The sequence below is a fragment of the Vicugna pacos genome, chromosome 11, assembly GCF_048564905.1.
Source record: "Vicugna pacos chromosome 11, VicPac4, whole genome shotgun sequence".
NCBI lineage: Eukaryota > Metazoa > Chordata > Mammalia > Artiodactyla > Camelidae > Vicugna > Vicugna pacos.
Genome location: NC_132997.1, coordinates 6988397 through 7009760, shown reverse-complemented (window position 1 = coordinate 7009760; position 21364 = coordinate 6988397). Strand labels below are relative to the sequence as shown.

The 21364-nt window shown below is 48.2% G+C and overlaps 1 long non-coding RNA gene across 8 annotated transcripts in view; it reads left to right on the top strand.

The window, feature by feature from the left end:
- Window positions 1–5985: 5985 nt before the first annotated feature.
- Window positions 5986–21364, top strand: part of LOC140699618 (uncharacterized) — a 47042-nt gene continuing 31663 nt past the window's right edge. For 6 of the 8 annotated variants that reach the window (XR_012077835.1, XR_012077837.1, XR_012077838.1 and 3 more), the window contains exons 1-2: window positions 10562–10857; window positions 11793–11901. This is a non-coding gene — a long non-coding RNA (uncharacterized lncRNA). Of the gene's footprint in view, window positions 6099–8153; window positions 8414–10561; window positions 10858–11792; window positions 11902–21364 lie in introns of those variants that run through there. The other 2 variants (XR_012077832.1, XR_012077836.1) reach the window with 2 other exon arrangements.

Genomic DNA, 21364 nt, shown 5'->3' with positions numbered 1-21364 from the left:
CCAGGATGGAGGCCATGGCCCTGGGGGTAGTCAGGGGGACACCAGAGTCAGAGCCTTGGCCTTTCCTACCACGTTGGGCTCCCAGGGTAGCCCTGCAGGGACCTGGGCCTTTTTGCCTTTGGCTCCTGCCCATCCAGAGGCCGGCTCTGCTCCATGTCCCATCTCAGCTGGCAGTGTGGGCAGAGGCGGGCTTGGACACAGAGGAGGGGCTGCTACAAGCCTTCTGAAGGGACAGCCCTGGCTCAGTGGCGTGACCACCTGTCCACCGCTTCAGGGACACCTGTCACACTGCTATGTCCCTCTCCCTGCCCCTCCCCACTGGATGGCACGTCTGTGAGGACAGGCAGGCTGTGTGCTCTGGCCACTGCCCTCTAAGGGACACAGGAGCTGCTCTATGAGTGCCTGAGCCAGGAGGGAACAGACAGGCTGTGTCGGCCATCCAGGCTGCCCACGGGCCTCCTCACTCCTCAGACTTTAGCTCCTGCACCTGCTGGCTGCAGAATCCTCCAGGGACCCTGCCTGGGTCTCCTCATGCCCCTGCTACTCAGCATCATCAGGATGGGCTCAGCTGTCCCCTGAGGCTCCCTGGGTCCCCTGAGCACCAGCTGAGTCCCCACCATTGAGGCTCCCCTAGATGGTGGGCAGGATGCTCTCCACCCCTCGTGTTCTGTGTCTCCCAAAGGGCGTGTGGGCAGGGATGGGATGGATAGGGGATGCTTGTGGGTTTTCTTCACTTTTGACTCTGTCCTCTGACCTCCCAGATGCCCCTCACAGCGCCACAGTCCCATCCACAGCTCTCTGGGTCTCGTCTCTTCTTTGCCAGGGGAAGCCCTAGGACTTCTGCTCTCAAGCCAGACTCGAAGGATATGCGGGATCCAGGATTCCGCCCACCTCTGCCCAACCAGAGAGCCCAGAGCTTCACACACTATTTGGGGAAGGAATCCTTCCCGCTTCAATCCAAGAGACTCACTCTTTCAGCTGGTGCAGGGGTCCCCCGTCCTCTTCCGTAACAGGGAGGACGCATCCGTATCTAGAGGAGAGCAGGAAGGCGTCACATGCACTGTCCCGAGCACACTAGCTGGATGTGCTGTCTAGTGTGACAGTGTGACACCCGAGAGAATGGAAGCCCTGGAGGGCAGGGCTGATGTCTGCTCGATGCATTAAATGATGGTTGTTCCTAGAAAAGCCCCTGTCCCTGGGGGCCCTTCCTGTACATTTGAGGAATGAGTGAGTGAGCCCACCTGGCCCCACGGCGCACATCTGAGTGGGCCTGGGACCCCACTTGTCCCTCCCAGGGATCCCTGCTCTCACTCTCCCAGGACAGGGACAGCTAATGGCATCACAGATCCCCTTTGAAATGGGAAAACAGTTGCGCCCAAGGCCGAAGTCCCAGTGACACAGGAGGCAGACGCTAGCCCTTGGGCAGGAGGACAATGACAAATTCGCACAACCACAGCCCCGCCAGCTGCCCTTTCCGTGAGCCAGGTCCCTGGAGAGCACCTTCCATGAAGGTCTCCCTCTGTTCCTACCCTCCTAGGGCCTGATCCTCTCTTGACCCCAGTGTTCAGGGGGGACCCTGAGGCTCAGAGAGGTAGAGGAACAATGCCTCATGGCACTGCTGGTAGGTGGCCAGGTCCCCAATGTCCCATGAAGACACAGTGCTCACCTTCGGAACAGATGGTCCAGCACCTGCTGGGCAGTGGCAAAAGTTCGATAACTGCCCAGAAATGTGTTCACATAGGATGGCTGGCCGCCCAGGACGGCAGGCACCAGCTTTGCCACCAGCTTCTCCAGCCTGTGTCGCCGGAGGCTCCAAGCCCTGTAGGCCTCATCCCTGCTCCCTGATGGTCCAGCTCCCCCCTGGGGTGGAAGGAGGAGAGACATGAATCAGAGGCAGCACCGGGGACCCCCTGGCTCTTGGGGCTGGAGATTAGACCGAATGCTCAAGCCTCAAGCTGTTGTGCCTGAGGTGGAACAGGGGAGCCCTGAGCAAATCCAAGGTTCTCGGCATCATCAGTACCAGGGGTGAAGGGCGATGATGAAATGCATCAGTGTCTCGGATCCCTGTGTCGGCACCGCAGTGCCGGCCCCTCCCTGCCTGCACCACTTCATCCCCGTGACTGCTGTCACAACACCCCGTTCAAGGGATGAGAACACAGCAGCTGAGCCTGGGCTGGGAGGGCTCAGGGTCTTCAGGTGAATGTGGACACTTGGGGATGGAGAAGAAACAGGACAACGTGTAGAAAAATGCAGAAATACCCTTGACTTTACGTATACTGAAGTTCTGTCCGAGTCTCTTTCTGAGATTCGGACTCATACGTGGGCACTGACTTTGCGTCTGGCCAAGGCAGGTCCTGGGTTGTGACGGCAGATGGGGGAGACGGGGCATCAGATCCCTTTGCCAGCAGCTCTCTTAAGAGGCAGCCCAGGGGAGAAGTGGGGCAGCAGCGGGGCCCGGGGCTTCCTGGGTGTGGAGTCTCCTCGCTCACACTCACCCTGAGCGCGTCCTGGGCTCTGCTGCTGTCGTGGGGCACCTGCGCCTCCTGCAGGGAGGTGGAGCGGGGATCTCCGTGGACCAGGTCCTGTCCCGTCCCGTGTGTGGAGTCCTGTAAATACAGTGCCCAGAGGCCAGGCAGGAGCCTCAGAGCCCTGTCTGCTTCTCCGACCCATAAGACATCTGCAGTCGTGACACACATCCACCACTGTCTGCACAGACCTCCTTCAGGGGCAGAAAAGCTGACAAAGTGGGAGCCTTGTATTCCCATTGACACAGAGAAGATGCCCCCCAGGAGTCCTCTTTCCCCCTTATCAGCCCTGTCCTTGGGTGCGGCCATGACAGGACCCCCAGGTCACCAAGTGTTCAACAAGCCATTCCTGCCCAGAGGGGACACCTCCTCTCAAGTCCCCCTTCAGCGACATGGAGATGAGGGAAAGCGGGCCTGCCCAGGGAGGGCCCCCAATGGAGGCCGGTCCCAGACTGGCCTTCTCCAGGCCACCCAGCGTTACCTTAGGTGACCTCCTCAAAATAGGCCACAGGCGCCTGGGTGGAGGGTTCCACAGACGCCTGCAGCCACCGAAGAACCTCGCAGTCCAGGGTTTCCTGGCGGAGAAGCCCCGGGAGACCGGGAAACAAGAGGAGAACATCCTGTGTCTTCAACTGTCTCCAGCCAAGTGCACTGGCTCTGGAGCCGTCGTTAGAATATGGGTGCCTGGTAACCAGGTTCCATTTCGGTTGGGGTCTGTTAAGGATGTGATGTCACTTCCTGGGGTCCACTTCCTGGAACCCCCTCCTCAGACAACACCTCCACACACAGCCCTCTGGGCTGCTGCCTGCTCACGCCCTTCTCCACGCGAACCCGCACCTTGCACAGTTAGAGCAGCCCCGCCGTCTCTATAGCTGCCGGGGAGGGTCTGCATGCAGCTTTGAGGAGACGCCCTGGCTTCCAGAATCCACTCCTCATCCTTACCTGTTCTCCATCCTGGGGAAGTCCTGGTGTGTGTCCAGGCCAGTGTGTCTCCCTAGCTGCACAGTGGGAATGATTCTAGAAAGTACTTCTAGGGATGTCCTCAGGTGCAAGTGGAATAAGGCCTAAAAAATTGGAGAGTCATGTCACCTGTAGGTGTTGCCTGCGACCCAACTTATCTTCCTCTGACTTCCTCCTCCGTGTCTGTTCCTCTTATGATGGGACGCGATAATTCTTATTCAATGTCATTGTACACGGGTGTCAATGTGAGTGTCTTTGTGTGTGTGTGTGTGTGTGTGTGTGTGTGTGTATGGGTGTGTAAACCAGTGCTCACACTCTGTGTCGCCAGTAGGAAACAGTCCCCACACAGGAGAAATGGGCAATAGCATCCTGAGGTCTGAGGGTTTCGGTTCTCTAAGGCAAACCGAGTGAGAAAGCCTGAGGCCCTTGCTGGAAGGTTAGAGCTCATGAGTCAAGGTCACGCAGGTAGCAGGGCTGGAACTGGGATTAGAGACAGCCTGTGTCCACTGTGCACACTCAGTAGCACAGTCCTGGGAGCAGGAAAACTGTCCACTTGTCTGATTACACAGTCTGGCAGGCTGAACTTCTCCAGCTGGATATGCAGTGACCCAGGGACAGATGGGCAGATGGTGGCTCACATCAGTAGAGTGACGTGACCATCTCATAGGCTGCTTCCACGCATTCAGGGAGCTTCCGTCCAGGTAGGAGGAAGGCCAGCGAGTAAACTGAATGACAAGGAAGGATGTGATCAGGAAGTAATAATTGTTCTGATGGACTACAATGGGGACGTGAGAGAGAGCAAGGCCACGGGCAGCATGGCATGGAGGAAATGGCAGTAGGGGCCTCATGACCCGGGGGCCCAAGATTCTCAACTCGGCATCAGAGATAGCAAGGTGAGGGCGAGAGGGGGTGCCCACCCACAGGGAGCTGGCCTCTACCTCTAGCTCCGTGTGGCGGTCTGGCCTAGCTGCTTACCAAGGTCACTTCCTCCTGTTCGTGGGCACAGATGCAGCTGGACTCCATTTCCCGGCCTCCCTCGCAGTCGGGCATGCTCAGCTGTTGAGGTCTGACGGTGGCATGTGAACTTCAGCACAGCCCATGAAAATCTCCCACACGTTCTCCTTCACGTCCTTGAGACCTGAGAAGCCATATGTCGAAATGATAGATTCAGTGGATAAAATGAACCTGGATCCCTGAACTCTGGCTAGGAGAAGAGCTACCCACCAAGGAAGATAAACCCCTTTTGGACGTTACGCAAGTGAAGAAAAGCCCGGGATTGTATTAAGCCACTGAGATATTGGGGGTTCCATGTTCAGGCAGCTCACACGAGACTGATTCACGGAAGTCACTGTGTCATTGTCACGGCTGCTCATTTGGCCCGTTCTCAGCCTTATCATATTACCACTTACCTTTGTACTTTCAGGGCACTTTTCCTTCCTATAGGTCCCACTCCCTCAACTGGGATGGCAACAGGGCAGTCAGAGTTTTGCCCTTGTAAGGTGAGTGCTCTCTCTGGTCTCTGCTCCTTAGAGTGGATTCTGCCTTCACTGCTGTAGCATGTCAATGGATGCTCTTAGGGCCCTTGAAGCCATTTGTACTTTTCGGTGCTTTCTCTTTCAGCTCGCTTAGACGACTTGCTTTCTAGACTAGCACGAATACAGTCCTTATCTCAGTCCTTCCCCGAATTGTGATCATGTCTGAACTAGCGGGGCCCGGCTGAGTAGGACAGAACTGCCCAGACGCTGCTGTAGCTGCTTATTTCCATGTGCGACTGTACGCTTTTTCAGGAGAAGGAGTATTTCTTGGGCACCAGGCACAGTATCAGGCACACAGGAGGCGTTCAACGAATGCTCGCTGAAGGAACGAGTAGGGTCACTCCATGTGCTCAAACACACCGGGATGCTATGGAAAGAATCCGCAGCTTTTTCTTTCCCCCTCCCCTTTTTGGTATTTTATTTAAAAAGGTTGATTTATATAGACAGGTATTTGGGCAATTAATTAATCTTTCTTTATCATTTGGTCAATTTTCCGTGGAGAGCACAATGTTTCAGTGATACATGAACATACATATATTCTTTGGAAAATGTCTTTGGCTGTGAGCTACCACAAGATCTCGTATGCATTTCCCTGTGCTATACAGTATAATCTTGTTCATCTATTCTGCATCTGCCTGTCAGTATCTGCACATTTCCAACTCCCAGGTTGTCCCGTCCCACGCCCCTCCCCCTTGGCAGCCACAAGTTTGTTTTCTATTTCTATGAGTGTGTCTGTTTTGTATTTATGCTGTTTTCTGTTTTTCCTTTTTTTTTTTTTTTTTTTCCATCCGAACCATCTTTAAAGCGACAGCCTAGGGAAGCCTGCTCCCAAGATGTCGAAGGCGTGGCCTGGGCCGCGCGCGGAATTGGGGCGGGGCGGGGAGGGGCGGTATGAGCTGTGCCTGGAGGGCCAGAACAGGAGGGGAGAAATCTGCAGTGGAGGGGCAGGGGAAGGGGTGGGCCAGGAGCGGGGAGCCCGGTTGGGGCGGTCTAGGCTGGGCTGGGTGAGCCAGGGCGGCGGGCGGAGGCGGCAGCTGCGCAGGAAGCCTGGGGCTGGGTTCGTTCTCGGCCATGCCAGGTGAGCCTGGGCTTGGGGCGGGGGGCGATCTCGGCTGCAGCCGGACAGCTGGTGTGGGGGGCGGCCTTGGCCGCGCGGGGAGAGCCGGGACGCGGGGAGAGCCGGGGCCGGGGTCGTTCTCGGCCGCGCCGGGAGAGCCTGGGCATGGGGCGGGGGGGCGAGCACGGCTGCGGCGGGACAGCTGGGGCGGGGGTCGTTCTCGGCCGCGACGGGAAAGCCGCTGCATGCGGCGGGGGGCGATCTCGGCTGCAGCGGGACAGCTGGTGTTGGGGGCGGCCTTGGTCGCGCGGGGAGAGCCGCGGCGCAGGGACAGCTGGGGTGGGGGGCGTCCTCGGCCGCGCGGGGAGAGCCAAGGCAGGGAGCGGCCTCGGCCGGGCGTGGAGAGCCAGTGCGGGAGTCGTTCTCGGGCGCGCATGGAAAGCCGGGGCTGGGGCGGGGGGCGATCTCGGCTGCGGCTGTACAGTGTAGTACGGAGGTGGCCTCTGCCGCGCGGGCAGACCCTGGCCGCGTGGAGAGCAGGGGCGCGGGCGGCCTCCGCCGCGCCGGGGGAGCTGGGGCATGGGGCGGGGGCCGATCTCGGCTGCGGCGTGAGAGATGTGGTGGGAGGCGGCCTTGGCCGCGCGTGGAGAGCCCGGGCGCGGGGAGAGCCGGGGTCGGGGTCGTTCTCGGCCTCGCCGGGAGAGCCTGGGCATGGGGCGGGGGGCGATCACGCCTGCAGCGGGACAGCTGGGGCGGGGGTCGGTCTCGGCCGCGCCGGGAAAGCCATTGTGTGGGACGGGGCGATCTCGTCTGCGGCTGTACACTCTGGTCCGGGGGTGTCCTCTGCCGCGCAGGAATAGCCGGGGCGCGGGGAGAGCCGTGGAGCGGGGAGAGCCGGGCGGGGGTCGGTCTCGGCCGTGCCTGGCGAGCCGAGGCATGGGGCGGGGGGCGATCTCGGCTGCAGCGGGACAGCTGGGGTGTGGGGCGGCCTTGGCCGCGCGGGGAGAGCCGGGGCATGGGGCGTTGGGCGATTTCGGCTGGGGCGGGACAGCTGGGGTGGGGTGCGTCCTCGGCCGCGCGGGCAGAGCCGAAGCAGGGGGCGGCCTCGGCCGCGCCTGGAAAGCCGGGGCTTGCGGCAGGGGGCGATCTCTGCTGCGGCTGGCAGTGTAGTCCGGAGGTGGCCGCTGACTCGCGGGCAGAGCCTGGGCGCGTGGAGAGCCGCGGCCGGGGACGGCCTCTGCCGCGCCAGGAAAGCCGGGGCTTGGGGCGGGGGTGATCTCGGCTGCGGCTGTACAGTGTGGTCCGGAGGTGGCCTCTGCCGCGCGGGGCGACTCGGGGCGCGGGGAGAGCCGTGGCGCGGGGAGAGCCGGGCGGGGGATCGTTCTCCGCCACGTCGGGAGAGCCGGACATGGGGCGGGGGGCGATCACGGCTGCGGCGGGACAGCTGGGCCGGGGGTCGTTCTTGGCCGCGCCGGGAAAGCCGGGGCTTGGGGCGTGGGGCGATCTCGGCTGCGGCGGGACAGCTGGTGTGGGGGCGGACTTGGCCGCGCGGGGAGAGCCGGGGCGCGGGGAGAGCTGGGGTGGGGGGCGTCCTCGGCCGCGCGGGGAGAGCCGGTGCGGGAGTCGTTCTCGGCCGCGCCTGGAAAGCCGGTGTTGGTGCGTGGGGCGATCTAGGCTGCGGCTGTACAGTCTGGTCCGGAGGTGGCCTCTGCCGCGCGGCGAGAGCCGGGGCGCGGGGAGAGCCGGGCCGGGGGTCGTTCTCGGCCGCGCCGGGAAAGCCGGGGCATGGGGCGATGGGCGATTATGGCTGCGGCGGGACAGCTGGGGTGGGGGGCGGCCTTGTCGGCGCGGGGAGAGCCGGGGCGCCTGGAGAGCCGGGGCGGGGGTCAGTCTCCGCTGCGCAGATCATGGCGGGTTGGGCCTGCGGGCGGGATCCTGTGGGCAGAGCTGAGCTGCCTGCCGAGACTGTTGAGAGGCGCGGGACTCCCGGATGCTTGGCCTGAGGTGGCGGCTGGGGGCTCGGTGCCTGCCTGGAGGCCGCAGGGAGAAGGCGGGCCTGGGGCTGGGGCTGGGGCTGGGGCTGGGGCTGGGGCTGGCGTCCCTCCAGCTCCGAGAAGGGACCCGCGCCCGCGCACTACCAGCTAGTCTTCACCTGCAATGTATGTGGGACTGGGTCCTCCAAGCATATCTCCAAGCTTGCCTATCACCAGGGTGTGGTCATTGTGACCTGTCCTGCCTGCCAGACCCACCACACCATCCCCGACAGCCTGGGGTGCTTCTCGGACCTGGATGGGAAGAGGAATATTAAAGAAATCCTGGCAGCCAGAAGGGAGAAGGTATGACAAGTGGCTGGCAAGGGGGTCCAGGAGCTTGTTTTAGAGGCTGCGGGGTCCCCCAATCCACCAGTGCCGTGGCAGGTGCTGAGGACCAGGATCCCACCCAACCTGGCAAGAAGGAGGCCAGCTGACTCAACTTCTGCCTTCAAGAAGGATACTCTGGCCCTGGGCCACTCTGGACGTGCCTATTTTTTTGTTGTTGTTTTTGTTATCAGTAGCTATCAGTTGCAGATGTGGGGCGTGGGGGGTCTCCTGCTCTCCCTGGTTCTGGAGTCAAAACGACTCCCGAGAACCCTCTGTGGGCTGCAGCTGGGGCCTTCTGCAGCTACAGGCCATGTCCCAGTGGGAAGGGGCTGGACATGGAGTCTGAGTCCTTCCTGGCTGCGGCTGTGTGGCCTTGGGCAGGTCACTGTGCCCCTGTGAGCCTCTGTCGTCCTGTCTCCAGATGAGAATGCGCAGAGCGCCACCTTGTCAGGAGGACAGGCAGAAAGACAAGACTCAGGACAGACATGGGGTGGCTCAGTCCTGCCCCAAATGTCAAGGCGCCCATCTTGCTGGCTCTCAGGGATTCCAGGAAAGGACGGCCAGTTAGCCAGTGTACTTCCTGGGTGCAGGATCAGCACCCCCACACCCCTCTGCAGATCTTGTCCCTCTGGCCAGACACAAGGAGCCCCCACAGATCCTTCTGTGGCACCTGCTGTCCCCTGGACAGCACTGGTGGACAAGTGCCAACCTCAGCCCTGACTTTTGGCCACTGGCCAAGCGGTCAGGAAACCAGGCCACTCGCCGTCTCCACTGACAGGCCAGGCAGCCGTGGTGACAAAGGGAGTGGGTGCGAGGGGTGCTGTCTGACGGTTGGTGGGCCGCGTGCCGCGTGCCCTGCATTTGTCTCCCAGCCTTGTTTGACTGTTTCTCAGGAAGTTCCTGTGTTTATGAGAGCGTGTTTATTTCCAGAAGCCTTCTGGGCAGTGTGAGCGTCAGCATTAAACAGCAGCCACCATCTTACAGGATCCCGGCAGGATGCGCGCTCCCAGTTGCCGACCCCGACGGCCCTGGCCTCAGCATGGTTCTCCAGGCACTGGCAGTCTGTGCTCTGACTCGGTTACCCCCGTCCTTCCCGTGGCGAACAAGCCTGCATTATTCCAGCCCAGAGCCCCCCGTTCCATTTGTGAAGTCCAACCTGGAGGCTGAGCCAGCAGCCCCACCACGGCCTGCTCTCCCACAGAGGCCCCAGGCGACCCACTGGCCTTGAAATGCCTGAGCTGCAGGGCTGGGTAGTGGTGTGGCTGCCTAGCTGAGCCCAGACGCTTAGGACCAGAATTTGGGGAGGTCCTGGGAGCTGGCTGGACTCTGAGAGTGCAGGGCTGGGCCTTGGAGGGCCACTGAGGCCAATCCCGCCCTCCACGGATGTGGAAACGGAGGCCTGTGGTTTGGACATGTATGCTAGCCGTTTTTTATTGTCTGTTTTCTGACACTTTGACACCTGGGTCCCACTGAGCCTGGAGGGGCTGCCCCTCCCAGGGCTAGTCAGTTCCTAGAGACAGTAGAAGATGCCAGTGAGCACAGCCAGGGCGGGGACAGACAAGTAGGGACAGCCCCTCCACCCAGAGATGCTTGAGTCCTCCCACCTGCTAGTCCTGCCTCCCTGTTGATCCCCATGGAAACCACAGGAGAGGCTCTTGCCCACTTTTCCCCTCCCCTGCCTCCTGACCCGCGAGGGCCCTGCTGATGCCCCTCCAAGGGCAGTGCCCCATCTGCACGGATGCTTCTCAGACCAGCCAGGGCCCGGCGGTCCAAGTGAGCCTACTTTGTGCGAGGCCAGGCTGCCACTGACTTCAAGACTTCAGAATGACATCTCAGATGCGAAGGGACACATCACAGGAATGTCCATCTAGTTTTCCTTCTAAGCCATGACTCAGGAGTAAAAGCAAAATATCATTGTGTTCAGATCCAAGAGACTCAGAGAGTTTGCCGCTGTCAGGCTGTCACTGAGAGTGAGAACGGGTGGGTTGAAAAAAGAAGTGAATGAATCCCAGAAGGATCGAGTGGAGAGTGAGACACGGGGTGGGGGGGGGAATGGGTGAGTGCAGGTCTGTCTGACAGTCATGACTGTGTAAATCAAGCATCAGGGGTTACTAAGAACAATTATCATGACTAATGAGAAAGCAAAACCCTCTGTGGTTCAGTGTTGTGTCCTGGCCATCACCGGCCACCCTACCAGGGCTCAGGAAGCCTGAGCTGAGGTAGAAAGGGCAGAAAACAATCTATAAACTAGTCATTCGTACCCATCTGTGTAAGAAGAACTGCACACCATGAGCAAGTGGGATTGATTCCTGGAATGCAGGATGGCTTCACCTTAGAAAAATGCATGACTGTACTCCATTCCATTAACAGTGTGAGGAGAAAACACAGGACCATCTCAACGAATGCCGAGAAAGAAATGGGTGAGTTCACCACCATCTTCTGAATTTCCTGGAAACATGAGAAATTTCAAGGGTCATATTCACACAAGGTTATTTTTTTTTCAATTACCCTAGCCCAACTGGATAATAACAATTTTTAGAAGTATCACAGCATTATATACTGCGTTATAGCACAATATCACTTCACTCCGTTCCTCATGTAATGCGTCAGGTCTTTTAGAGCCTCATCAGAGAAATGGCTAAATTTAGTAGGGATGCTCATTGCAAGAAAAACATGCTTCTTTTATGCCATCGATTTAACATGGATTGTTCAAGAGAACCCCCCCCCCCCCCGCATTATGACAGTCATGCAGAGCGGTATTTCTCCATGTGGTGACTGATTCATAAATTCAGTCCCATCGTGAAACTTCAGGTCCGTAGGATCTAATATTCTGACTTTGGATCCCTGAGGGAGTCAGAGGTGTCCCCTGAGACCTAGAGTGCAGAGCCACACAGTAGGAGAGTCAAGGGGGCCAAAATGAGAACAGAAGTGAGAGCAGATGCTGCGATGTGATGTGGGAGAGCCCTGGGATCATGTGGGTCCTGGCTGAGGGGCTCTGTGGGAAGGTCTTCAGGAGTAAAGGGCCTGGCAGGGGAGGAAGGTGCCTAGGTTTGATGACTTCCTGTCAGGAAAGCTCCAGGAGAGTCCCCATTTCAAATACATTCCCCTAACCCGTCCTATCTTCCCTCCCAACTCTATTCACTCAGCAGTACACGTCCATCTTCTTGGCCAAGTGCTGGGCTAGAGACCTGTAATATGCTCAAGTCCAAGGTGTAGACTGCTCCCAGGTTGCTGAGCGTTCCTTATAATGCAATCCAGGGAAAGCCGTTGTAGGTAGAGGAGCAGGTAATTGGAATCAAAACCTGTCCCTCTCCCACAGTTCTTATCATCACTGTTCTTTCTTCTGACACTTTAGGATACACGGGATTGTAGCAAAGCGCCCCAGGCGAAAGCAGACTCAGTGCTCTGGGGATAGAAGTCGATGAGGACCCACCTTGGCTGTGCTGAGCAGGAGACCTACCCCGGTGAGTGACTCCCACTGAGACCTACTGCCCCGCATCAATGATGAACACAACATTAGCACCTAAAATCCAATGTTTACATTAAGTCTCATTCTTGGTGAACCGTTATTCATCCCTTCTTCTTTCCTAGCCCCTGGAACCACTGATCTTTCTACTGTTTCCATGGTTTTGTCTTTTTTGGAATGTCATATAGTTGGAATCATACAGTAGGTAGCCTTTTCTGGTTGACCTCTTTTACTTAGTAACTTGCATTTGTTTCCTCCTTACGATGTGAAAACTGTCTTTACATGGTTTGATATATCATTTAGTACAGAATAATATTCCATTGTCTGGATGTACCACCATTTATTTATCCATTAACCTACTGAAGGACATCTTTGTTGTGTCCAACTTTTGGTAATTATGAATAAACGCATCTGTGCAACTTTTGATGTGGATGTAAGTTTTCATCTCCTTTGGGTAAATACCAAGGATTTTGTCGTAAGAATATGTTTAATTTTGTAAGAAATCTTCAAACCCTCTACCATTTTGCATTCCCACCAGCAATGAATGAGAATTCTTACTTCCCTGAATCCTCACCAGCATTTGGTATTGTCAGTGTTTGGGAATTTGATCATTCTAATTGGTGTGTAGTGGTATCTCATTTCTGTTTTAATTTGTATTTCCCTGATGACAGATTATGTTTTACATTTTTCATATGCTTATTTGCCAGCTGTGTATCTTATATGGTGGGACCTCTGTTCAGTTTTTTGCACATTTTTTGGATTGGGTTGTTCATTTCCTTAACGGTGAGTTTTAAGATTTCTTTGTATGTTTTGGATAACAGTCCTTTGTCAGATTTGTGTCATTTGCAAATATTTTCTCCTAGTCTTTGGCTTGTTTTATTCTGTTGACATTGTCTTTTGCAGTGTAGAAGTTTTAAGTTTAATGAAATCCAGCTTATCAATTTTTTTCTCATGAATCTTGCCTTTGGTGTCGTATATAAAAAGTTATTGCCATGCCCAAGTTCATCTATGTTTTGTATGTTATCTTCTACAAGTTTTATAGTTCTGTATTTTATATTTAGGTCTACGATCCATTTTTAGTCAGTTTTTGTGAAAAGCGTAAGGTCAGTATCTAGATAAATTTTTGGCATGATGATAGCCAGGTGTTCCAGCACTCTTTGTTGAAAAGACTACTTTTCTCCATTGTATTGCTTTTCCTCATTGTCATGGATAAGTTTACTATATTTATGTGGGTCTTTTTCTGGACTCGCTAATCTGTTTCATTGAACTAATTGTATATTTGTTGCCAATACTATAGTCTCTTAAAGTTTTATAGGAGATCTTGAAGTTAAGTTGTTCAGTTCTTGTACTTTTTCTTCCCCTTCATTATTGAGTTGGGACTCTGAGTCTTTATTATCTCCATATAAACTTTTAGATCAGCTTGTGGATATCTAGGAAATAACCTGTTGGGGTTTTGACGGGGATTGTGCTGAATCTATAGGGCAACTTAGGAAGAACCAGTATCTTGAAAATATTGAGTCTTCCTGCCCATGAACGTGAAATAATTTATTTATTTAGTTCTTTTTTATTTCATTCATCAGACTTTTATACTTTTCCTCATGTAGGTCTTGTGTATATTTTGTTAGATTTATACCTAAGTATTTCATTTTGGGGAGGATGCTAATGTAAACGTGTTTTTAGTTTCAAATTACACTTGTTTATGACTGGAAATAGGAAAGTGATGGCTTTTTTAAATATTTGCCATGTATATTACATCCTTTCTATAATCACTTATTTGCATTAAGGTTTTTTAATTCTTTTGGATTTTCTACGTATATGATTATGTTACCTATGAGCAAAAACAGTTTTAATTTTTTCCTTCATGATTCACATGCCTTTTGTTTTTGCTTCTTGTTGAATTGGTAAAATTCCCAATAGGATGCTGAGAGCAGTGGTGAGAGGGTATATCCTTGCCTTGTTCTTGATCTTAGTGGGAAAGCTTCAAATTTTGCACCATTAAGTATGTTAGCTGGAAGGTTTATGTAGACTACTTTGCTGAGAGATATTATCAGGAATTGGTATTGGATTTTGTCAAGTGCTCTTTTTGTGTATATTGATATGATCATGTGATTTTTCTTATTTAGCCTGTCATTGTGATGAATCACATTAACTGATTTTCAAATTCTAAACCCAGCCTGGTATAACAAGGATAAATCCCACTTGGTTATGGTGTGTAATTCTTCTTATATATTATTGGATTTGACTTGCTAATATTTTGTTGAGCATTTTGCTTCTATGTTCCTGAGAGATATTGGTCTTTTGTTTTCTTGTAATGCCTTTGTCAGTTTTAGTATTAAGGTAATGCTGGATTCAAAGAATGAGTTAGAATATCTTTTCTGTGTCTGTTTTTTGCAAGAGGTTGCAGAAACTGGTAAAAATTTTCCTTAAATGTTTGGTGGAATTCACCAGTGAACCCATGTGGGTCTGGTACTTTCTGTTTCAGAAAGTTATTAATTATTGTTTCAATTTCTTTTAAAAGTCTATTCAAATTATCTGCTTCTTTTTGTCTGAGTTTTAGCAGATTGTGTCTTTCAAGGAATGGGTCCATCTCATCTACGTTATCAAATGTATGGGAATAGAGTTTTTCATATTATCCTTTATTATCCTTTTAATATCCATGGGATCAATGGTGATCCTCCCTGTTCCATTTCTGGTATTAGTAATGTATGTGTTTTATTTTCTTAGCCTAGTTAGAGGCTTATCTATTTTGTTGATCTTTTCAAAGAATAAGGTTTTAATTTTATTTATTTTCTCTATTGATCTCCTATTTTAAATTTCATTAATGACTGCTTAAATTTTATTATTTCTTTTCTTCCACCTAATTTGGATTTAATAGGCTCTTCTTTTTTTCATTTCTAAGTTAGAAGCTTAGATAATTGAGTTTAGATCTTTCTTTTCTCCCTATGTCCATTCAATGCTGTAGATTTCCATCTAAGCACTACTTTTGCTGCATGCCACTCATTTTGATAAGTTGCTTTTTGTGTCCATTTAGTTCAGAATATTTTTTAAAATTTATGTTGAGCTTTCTTCTTTGACTCATGTTATTTAGAAATGTAATGTTTAATATCCAGATCTTCTGAGATTTTCTGGCTATCTGTCTGTCATTGCTTTATTGTTTAATTGCACTGCACTCTGAGAACAGACATTATGTGATTTCTGTTCTTTTAAATTTGTTAAAGTGTTTTATGGCCCAGAAAGTGATCTATCTTGGTGAATGTTCCATGCAAGGTTGAGAAGAGTGTGTATTTTGCTGTTGTTGGATGAAGTCCATAGATGTCACATACTCAGTTTGTTAATGGTGCTGTTGAGTTCAACTATGTCCTTGCTGATTTTCTGCCTGTTGAATCTGTCATTTCTAATTAAAGGGGTATTAGAGTCTCCATCTGTAACGGTGGATCCATCTATTGCAGTTTCTCCTTGCAGTTCTGCCCATTTTTGCTTCATGTAATGTGTGCGTACATGTACTTCCTTTGTTAGGCACATCCACAATAAGAATTGCTATGGCTACTTGGAGTATTGACTGCTTTATAATTATGCAATGCCCCTCTTTATCTCTAAAAATTTTCTTTGCTCTGAAGTTGACCCTGTCAGAAATTAATATTAGTATTCCCATTTCTTTTGATTAATGTTAGCATGGTATATTGTACTTTATACTTCTATTTTTAACCTATATATGTCTTTACATTTAACGTGGGTTTCTTGCAGGTAAAATATATAGTTGGGTCTCATTGTTTTATTCACTCTGACAATCTCTGTCTTTTGATTAGTGCTTAGACCATTAAAATTTAAAGGATTACTGATGTAGTTCAATTAGTATCTGCTGTATATGTAATGTTTTCTATTCACCACCCTGTTCTTTGTTCCTGTTTTTGTCTTAATCATTTTGTCTCCTTTGTGTAGGTTTAATTGAGAATTATATGATTCCACTCTTTTCCCTTGTTAGCATGTCAAGTATACTTTTTTTTCCAAACTATTTTTTAGTGGTTGCCCTAGAGTTGGCAATATACATTTACAACTAATCTGAATCCCCTTCAAATAACACTCTAGCACTGCAAGGGTAGTACAAGTACTTTATAATAACAAAGTATTCTTAATACCTCACTCCTGTGTCTTGTATCATTCATCTTATATATATGTAAGCATTTTTATTATGCATGCGACATGTAATCAAATATGTTACTATTATTTAGTGAACAAGCTCTACTCTTTTAGCTCAATTAACAATAAGAAAAATAAAGGTTTTTATTTTACCTTGACTTACTCATTCTCTAATGCTCTTCTTTTTTCCTATAGGTCTGAGCTTCTCACCTATATAATTTTTTTTCTTGTTGAAAAACTTCTTCTAACATTTCTTTCAAGGTAGATCTACTGGCAACAAATTTCCTCTATTTTTGTTTCTGACTATATTTCTCCCTTTTTTATAGGATAATTTTTCAGAGTGTTGAATTCTAGGTTGGTGGGTTTATCTCTCAGTACTTTAAATATTTCACTCTACTCTTCTTGCATGGTTTCTGAGGAGTAGTCAGATATATTTTTTATCCTTTCTTCTTATAAGTAAGGTGTTTTTTTCTCTTTTTTCAATTTTTTTTTTATGTTTGATTTTCTGCAGTTTAAATATAATGCCTATGTATGGACTTTGGGGGGGGTGTTGTTTGTCCTGCTTAGTGTTCATTGAGCTTCCTGGATCTGTGGGTTAGTGTCTGACATTCATTTGGGAGAATAATTCTCAGTCACTATTGCTTTAAACATTTCTTTTTTTTCTTTCTCTTTCTTCTTCTGATATTCCTATTACAGATGTATTACATGTTATGTAGTTGTCCCACAGTTCGTGAATATTTAGGCTTTTTTCCCCTGTGCTTTTCAGTTGGGAGGTTTCTATTGTCATATCCTGAAGCTCAGTGATTCTTTTCCCAGCCATATTTAGCCTACTAATGAGCCCATCAAATGCATTCTTCATTTCTGTTACATTGTTTTTGATCTCTGCACTTCTTTTTGATGCTTTATTAGAGTTTCCATCTCTCTGTGCTTGTAGCTTTCTACTTTTTTCAATTAGACCCCTTAGGATATTAACCATAGTTTATATGCATTCCTGGCCTGATAATTCCTGGCCTATCTGACTCCAGTTCTGATACTTGTTCAGTCTCTTTAAACTGTTTCTTACCTTTTTTGTATGCCTTGTGATTGTTTTGTTTGAAAGCCAAGCATGATGTACTAGGAAAAAGGAACTGTGGGAAATAGGCCATTAGTTACATAGTAGTAAGGTGTTGGAGGAGGTGAGTATTCTGTAGACCTATGATTAGGTCTTACCTGTGCCCCTGGAACCTCACCAGTTCTTCTCAGAACTTCCCCCCCTCTTAAGTGGAGCAGGGTGGTAGAAGGGGTTGGAGTTGGACATTTCCCTTCTCCAGGTAGGTTAGGCTCTGGTAAAACAGTTTCTCCTGAGGTTAGGCCTTGGTAAGAAAAATAGAATGCTCTGGTATTTCTCAAAATGGTTTCCTTTCTCCTCCTCCTGCTGGAAGCAGATGGGAATTTTCACTCATTTTTACTGTGAGAACCTGTTAGAGCTCCTGGAGCTACAAACTCATCAAAGTGTGGGTCCCTCTCCCCTGATGACCGAGTCCCTTTGGAGTTTTCATCTCTCAGGCTGGTCCACATTGAGTCTCTAGAAACTTGCCAATTACACTACCCCAGCATTGATTCCTAAGGAAGTTTCTGCTTGGTTGTTTCTACTCAGGTAAGTTGTGATTTTTGTACCCCCCTTTATGTCTCCAATTTTGGAGGGAGAGTAGCAGTTTGGCCTATGACTTACTTCTCTGAAAGATCTAAGAAGATTTGTTGATTTTTCAATTTGCTCAACTTTTTAGTTATTGTTAGGTTTGAGTGGTGACTTCTGAGTTCTTTACATATTGGATCTGAAAGTAGAAGTCTAATTCATTTTGAATAAACACAAGCCAAACAAACAAAACTTTGCAAATTGGAAGGAGTCAAATGTAAACTCAATGTGACAAAAGAAGCCCTAATTCTAACAACCCACTTTAAGAAGAAAAACACAGAAACAAGAAAGGAAAAGTCAATGCTGTTCACCTAAGCACCACTGCTTATCCTAACCCCTGACTTTTTCTTATATCAGATTTTTTCCCCTCTTTTTTTTTCATTTTTTAAAATAAATTATTTTGGCCACAAACTTTTATCTACTTGTTTTCTCTATGTAAAGCTGGAGTTTTGAGTTTTGTCTCAGTCTACATCCACTTGCGTCTGACTCATACTTTTTTCATTTATTTCTCAGCCTTTTCACTTTCGTCTTCCTCTTTATAAGAAAAAAAAAGCTAAAGCTCAAAACAAGTACATTTCCTTCCAGTTACTGGGGACCTTCCAGGTTTGGGAAATTACAGTGTATTAGAGTGAAAGGCTAGTAAAACCCCCAGTGTAAATATTTTAGTAGTTTGCTAAAGAAAGAACCTCAAATACTATGTGGAAAACAATTTAGAATGAGGTTTATAAAGCTCAATAGAAAAACCTGTTTGACTGTTAAAGCAGGTGCAGATAATCACAATTTGCTATTAAAAGATACAGTGAGAGAAACATAAATCCAAGACAGAGGCATGGGGCATGAGAACTCCAAATCAATAGGTTGTGAATTATTAGCTGTTCCCTATCTGTAAAACCAGAGACCAGAGTCACTTTCTGTCAGTGGACAGGAAACTGGGGAATCAGTATCTATGTATTTCTCAGATAAGGGAGACTTCTTGGCAGAAGTTTAGGGTTTATCTTTATTTCACTGTGGTGGGAACATTCATTTGCTTTTTAACAACTCAGTTTTTCTAACTATAAAATGATACAGTGCATTGGGAAAGGTGGTCAGAAACTTTTAAGTGAATATGCTAAAGCTGGCCTTTACTTTCATGTAGTAAAATGAATTCATGCAGCAATAATGCTAAATGGTTACTTGGATCAAAAGTTGACCCAGTTTACATCTTCCATTCATCAAAGTATGAGATTTGTACAAAAAGTACAGATTGACTCTCAAATAGTGCTCCCTTATAGAGGTTTGGTTCTACTGTTAGGATAACTGATTTTTTTCCAAAAAACATATATGCCAGTTACTGAAATGTGCACAGACTCACCCAACAACTTAAATGAATCTCCAAAGATATTTTCTCCTGAAGCCATTGTGAATATTGAAAATTAAGCCTGAACAATTTTGGTGTATAAGCAACTCTTTAGCTATGTTCTTCCTCCTTCACCTTTGACACTTATGGAGTAATAGAAGGAAACGTCTTTAACAGCAATGACAGATGTACAGATAAAGGGAACTAAGACCGAATTATATTTTGATTGACAAGTGTTGGCACAGATGCTAAAAATAAATAGCAGAAATCTATCTTGCAATTAACTCCTATGACATTAAAATTGTAATTTACAAAAATGTATAATATAAAGAAATAGGCTTTCTCTGTTTTAGTAAAATAAATCAATACAGGGAGTAGAATGGTGGTAACCAATGGCCAGGGGCTGGAAGGAATGGGGAGATGTTAGTCAAAGGATACAAATTTTCAGTCACAAAATGAATAAGTTCAGGGGAATCTAATGTCAGCATGGTGGTTATAGTTAATGAATATTGTGTTACATACTTGATAGTTGCTAAGAGAGTAAATTTTATGTGTTCTCACCTACAAAAGAGAAATGGCAATTATGTGATATGATTGAGGTGTTAGCTAATGCTACTGTGGTTAATCATCAACACATTGTACACCTTAAATTTACACAGTGCTCTTTGTCAATTATATCTCAATAAAGCTGGAAATTAAATTGGATTAAGTGTTCAAAAAAGAGTCTTTGGCCACACTTGATTGTTCAACCATTGTTTTTGTCAGAGCTCAATAAGCTTCTAAAAACAAGACAATTTTCAAAACAACCATCTTTCTTCTCCCTGCCTCTTCACTGGCAGCCAATACCAGGGGTTAAACAAAAGTTGTGTAAACAAATGTGTGATCATAGACAATGCTCTTGTGGGGAAGAAATCTTTATTTTTATTCCTTCCTATCTCCCATTTATGTCACATGCTCCAGTGTCCTGTGAAGGCAAAGCAAGAACTCAAGTGTCCTTGAACAGACTTAGCTCCCTTCCTACTTGAGAGCCCACACCAGGCGTTTGCCCTTGAACCTGGCAATGTTGCCTGGCTCTTCTGTGGCCAGGGAGCCACAAAGTAAAATTAAACATTGCAATTAAAGATTGAATGATGATATTTTTACATTTTTTCTGGTCAATTAGCATCTAAAAAACTTCTTGGAAATTTGAAATATATACAAAAGTAGACATAAAATAAACTGCATATCCCTGTCACTGAGCTTCAGTAGGTACCAATTCATGGCCAATTTTATTTCACCAATACTGCCTTGCACTTCCCTCCTACATTATTTTCAGCAAATTCTAACTATCATATAACTTTAACTGTATGTATCTCTAAAAGGTAAGGACTTTCTCTGTCATCTTTTTTTTTTTTAAACATATCCACCATGCCACTACAACAACTAAAAAATAAAAGTCCTTAGTATCTTCAACTATCCACTCAATGTACAAATATCATTGTTTCATTTTTTTCTTCAAATACAGGTAGTCTTCACTTTGCACTGTAGTGTAGGTCTGTAAAGTGACCATGCAAAAATAATTTACATAATTAATGGTAAAATTGTAATTGATCTATGATATTTGCAAATATTAAACTATTAAACATTAAAAACACTCCTACTTTGGTTATAAATAGATAAGAAAATGAAAAAATCTAGTAAAACTAGTATTTATTTAGTACATAGTAATACATTTAAAACATTAGGAACATCAAGTGTTTTAAGTATTTTAATTCTTTATAAAATACCTATCAAGAATAGTTTGAGAGTGCTCGCTTAACTTCGGGTCCTGTAACTTACAATATGAAGGCACCATCTCTTGTATGTCTTGGAAAGTTGTCATACTTCTTTCTAACTTTGGATCCGCTTCCAACATTTTATTCTTAGTGCCTCCAATATTGTGAAATGTATCCAAGAGTTTGTTTAACATAAAGATTTTTGCTGATGTCACTTCCTCTCGGAGTCTTTGTGTCTTTGTCTCTTTGCCACAACCGCTTTCCCCATTTGTGTTGCTAAGTTTGCCTTCACTGATTTCCTCTGGCTGCAGATCTAGAGTCTCTTAAATGCCTGCAGGGTCAACATCCCCACAGTCAGCTGTTTCTTTCATAACTCCATCTAGATTCTGTGTGAATTTCACTTTCAGCGATATCACTTTTTGTCTCTTTGCTGAATTTTCATCTTTGTTGGTCAATTTCTTCCTTCAATTTTCTGTTTTTGTAAAGTGGCATGCAGGTTTATCATTGAGAGACCAAGAGGCTACACAACCACACACTCCACACACTTTACTGTTTTTGT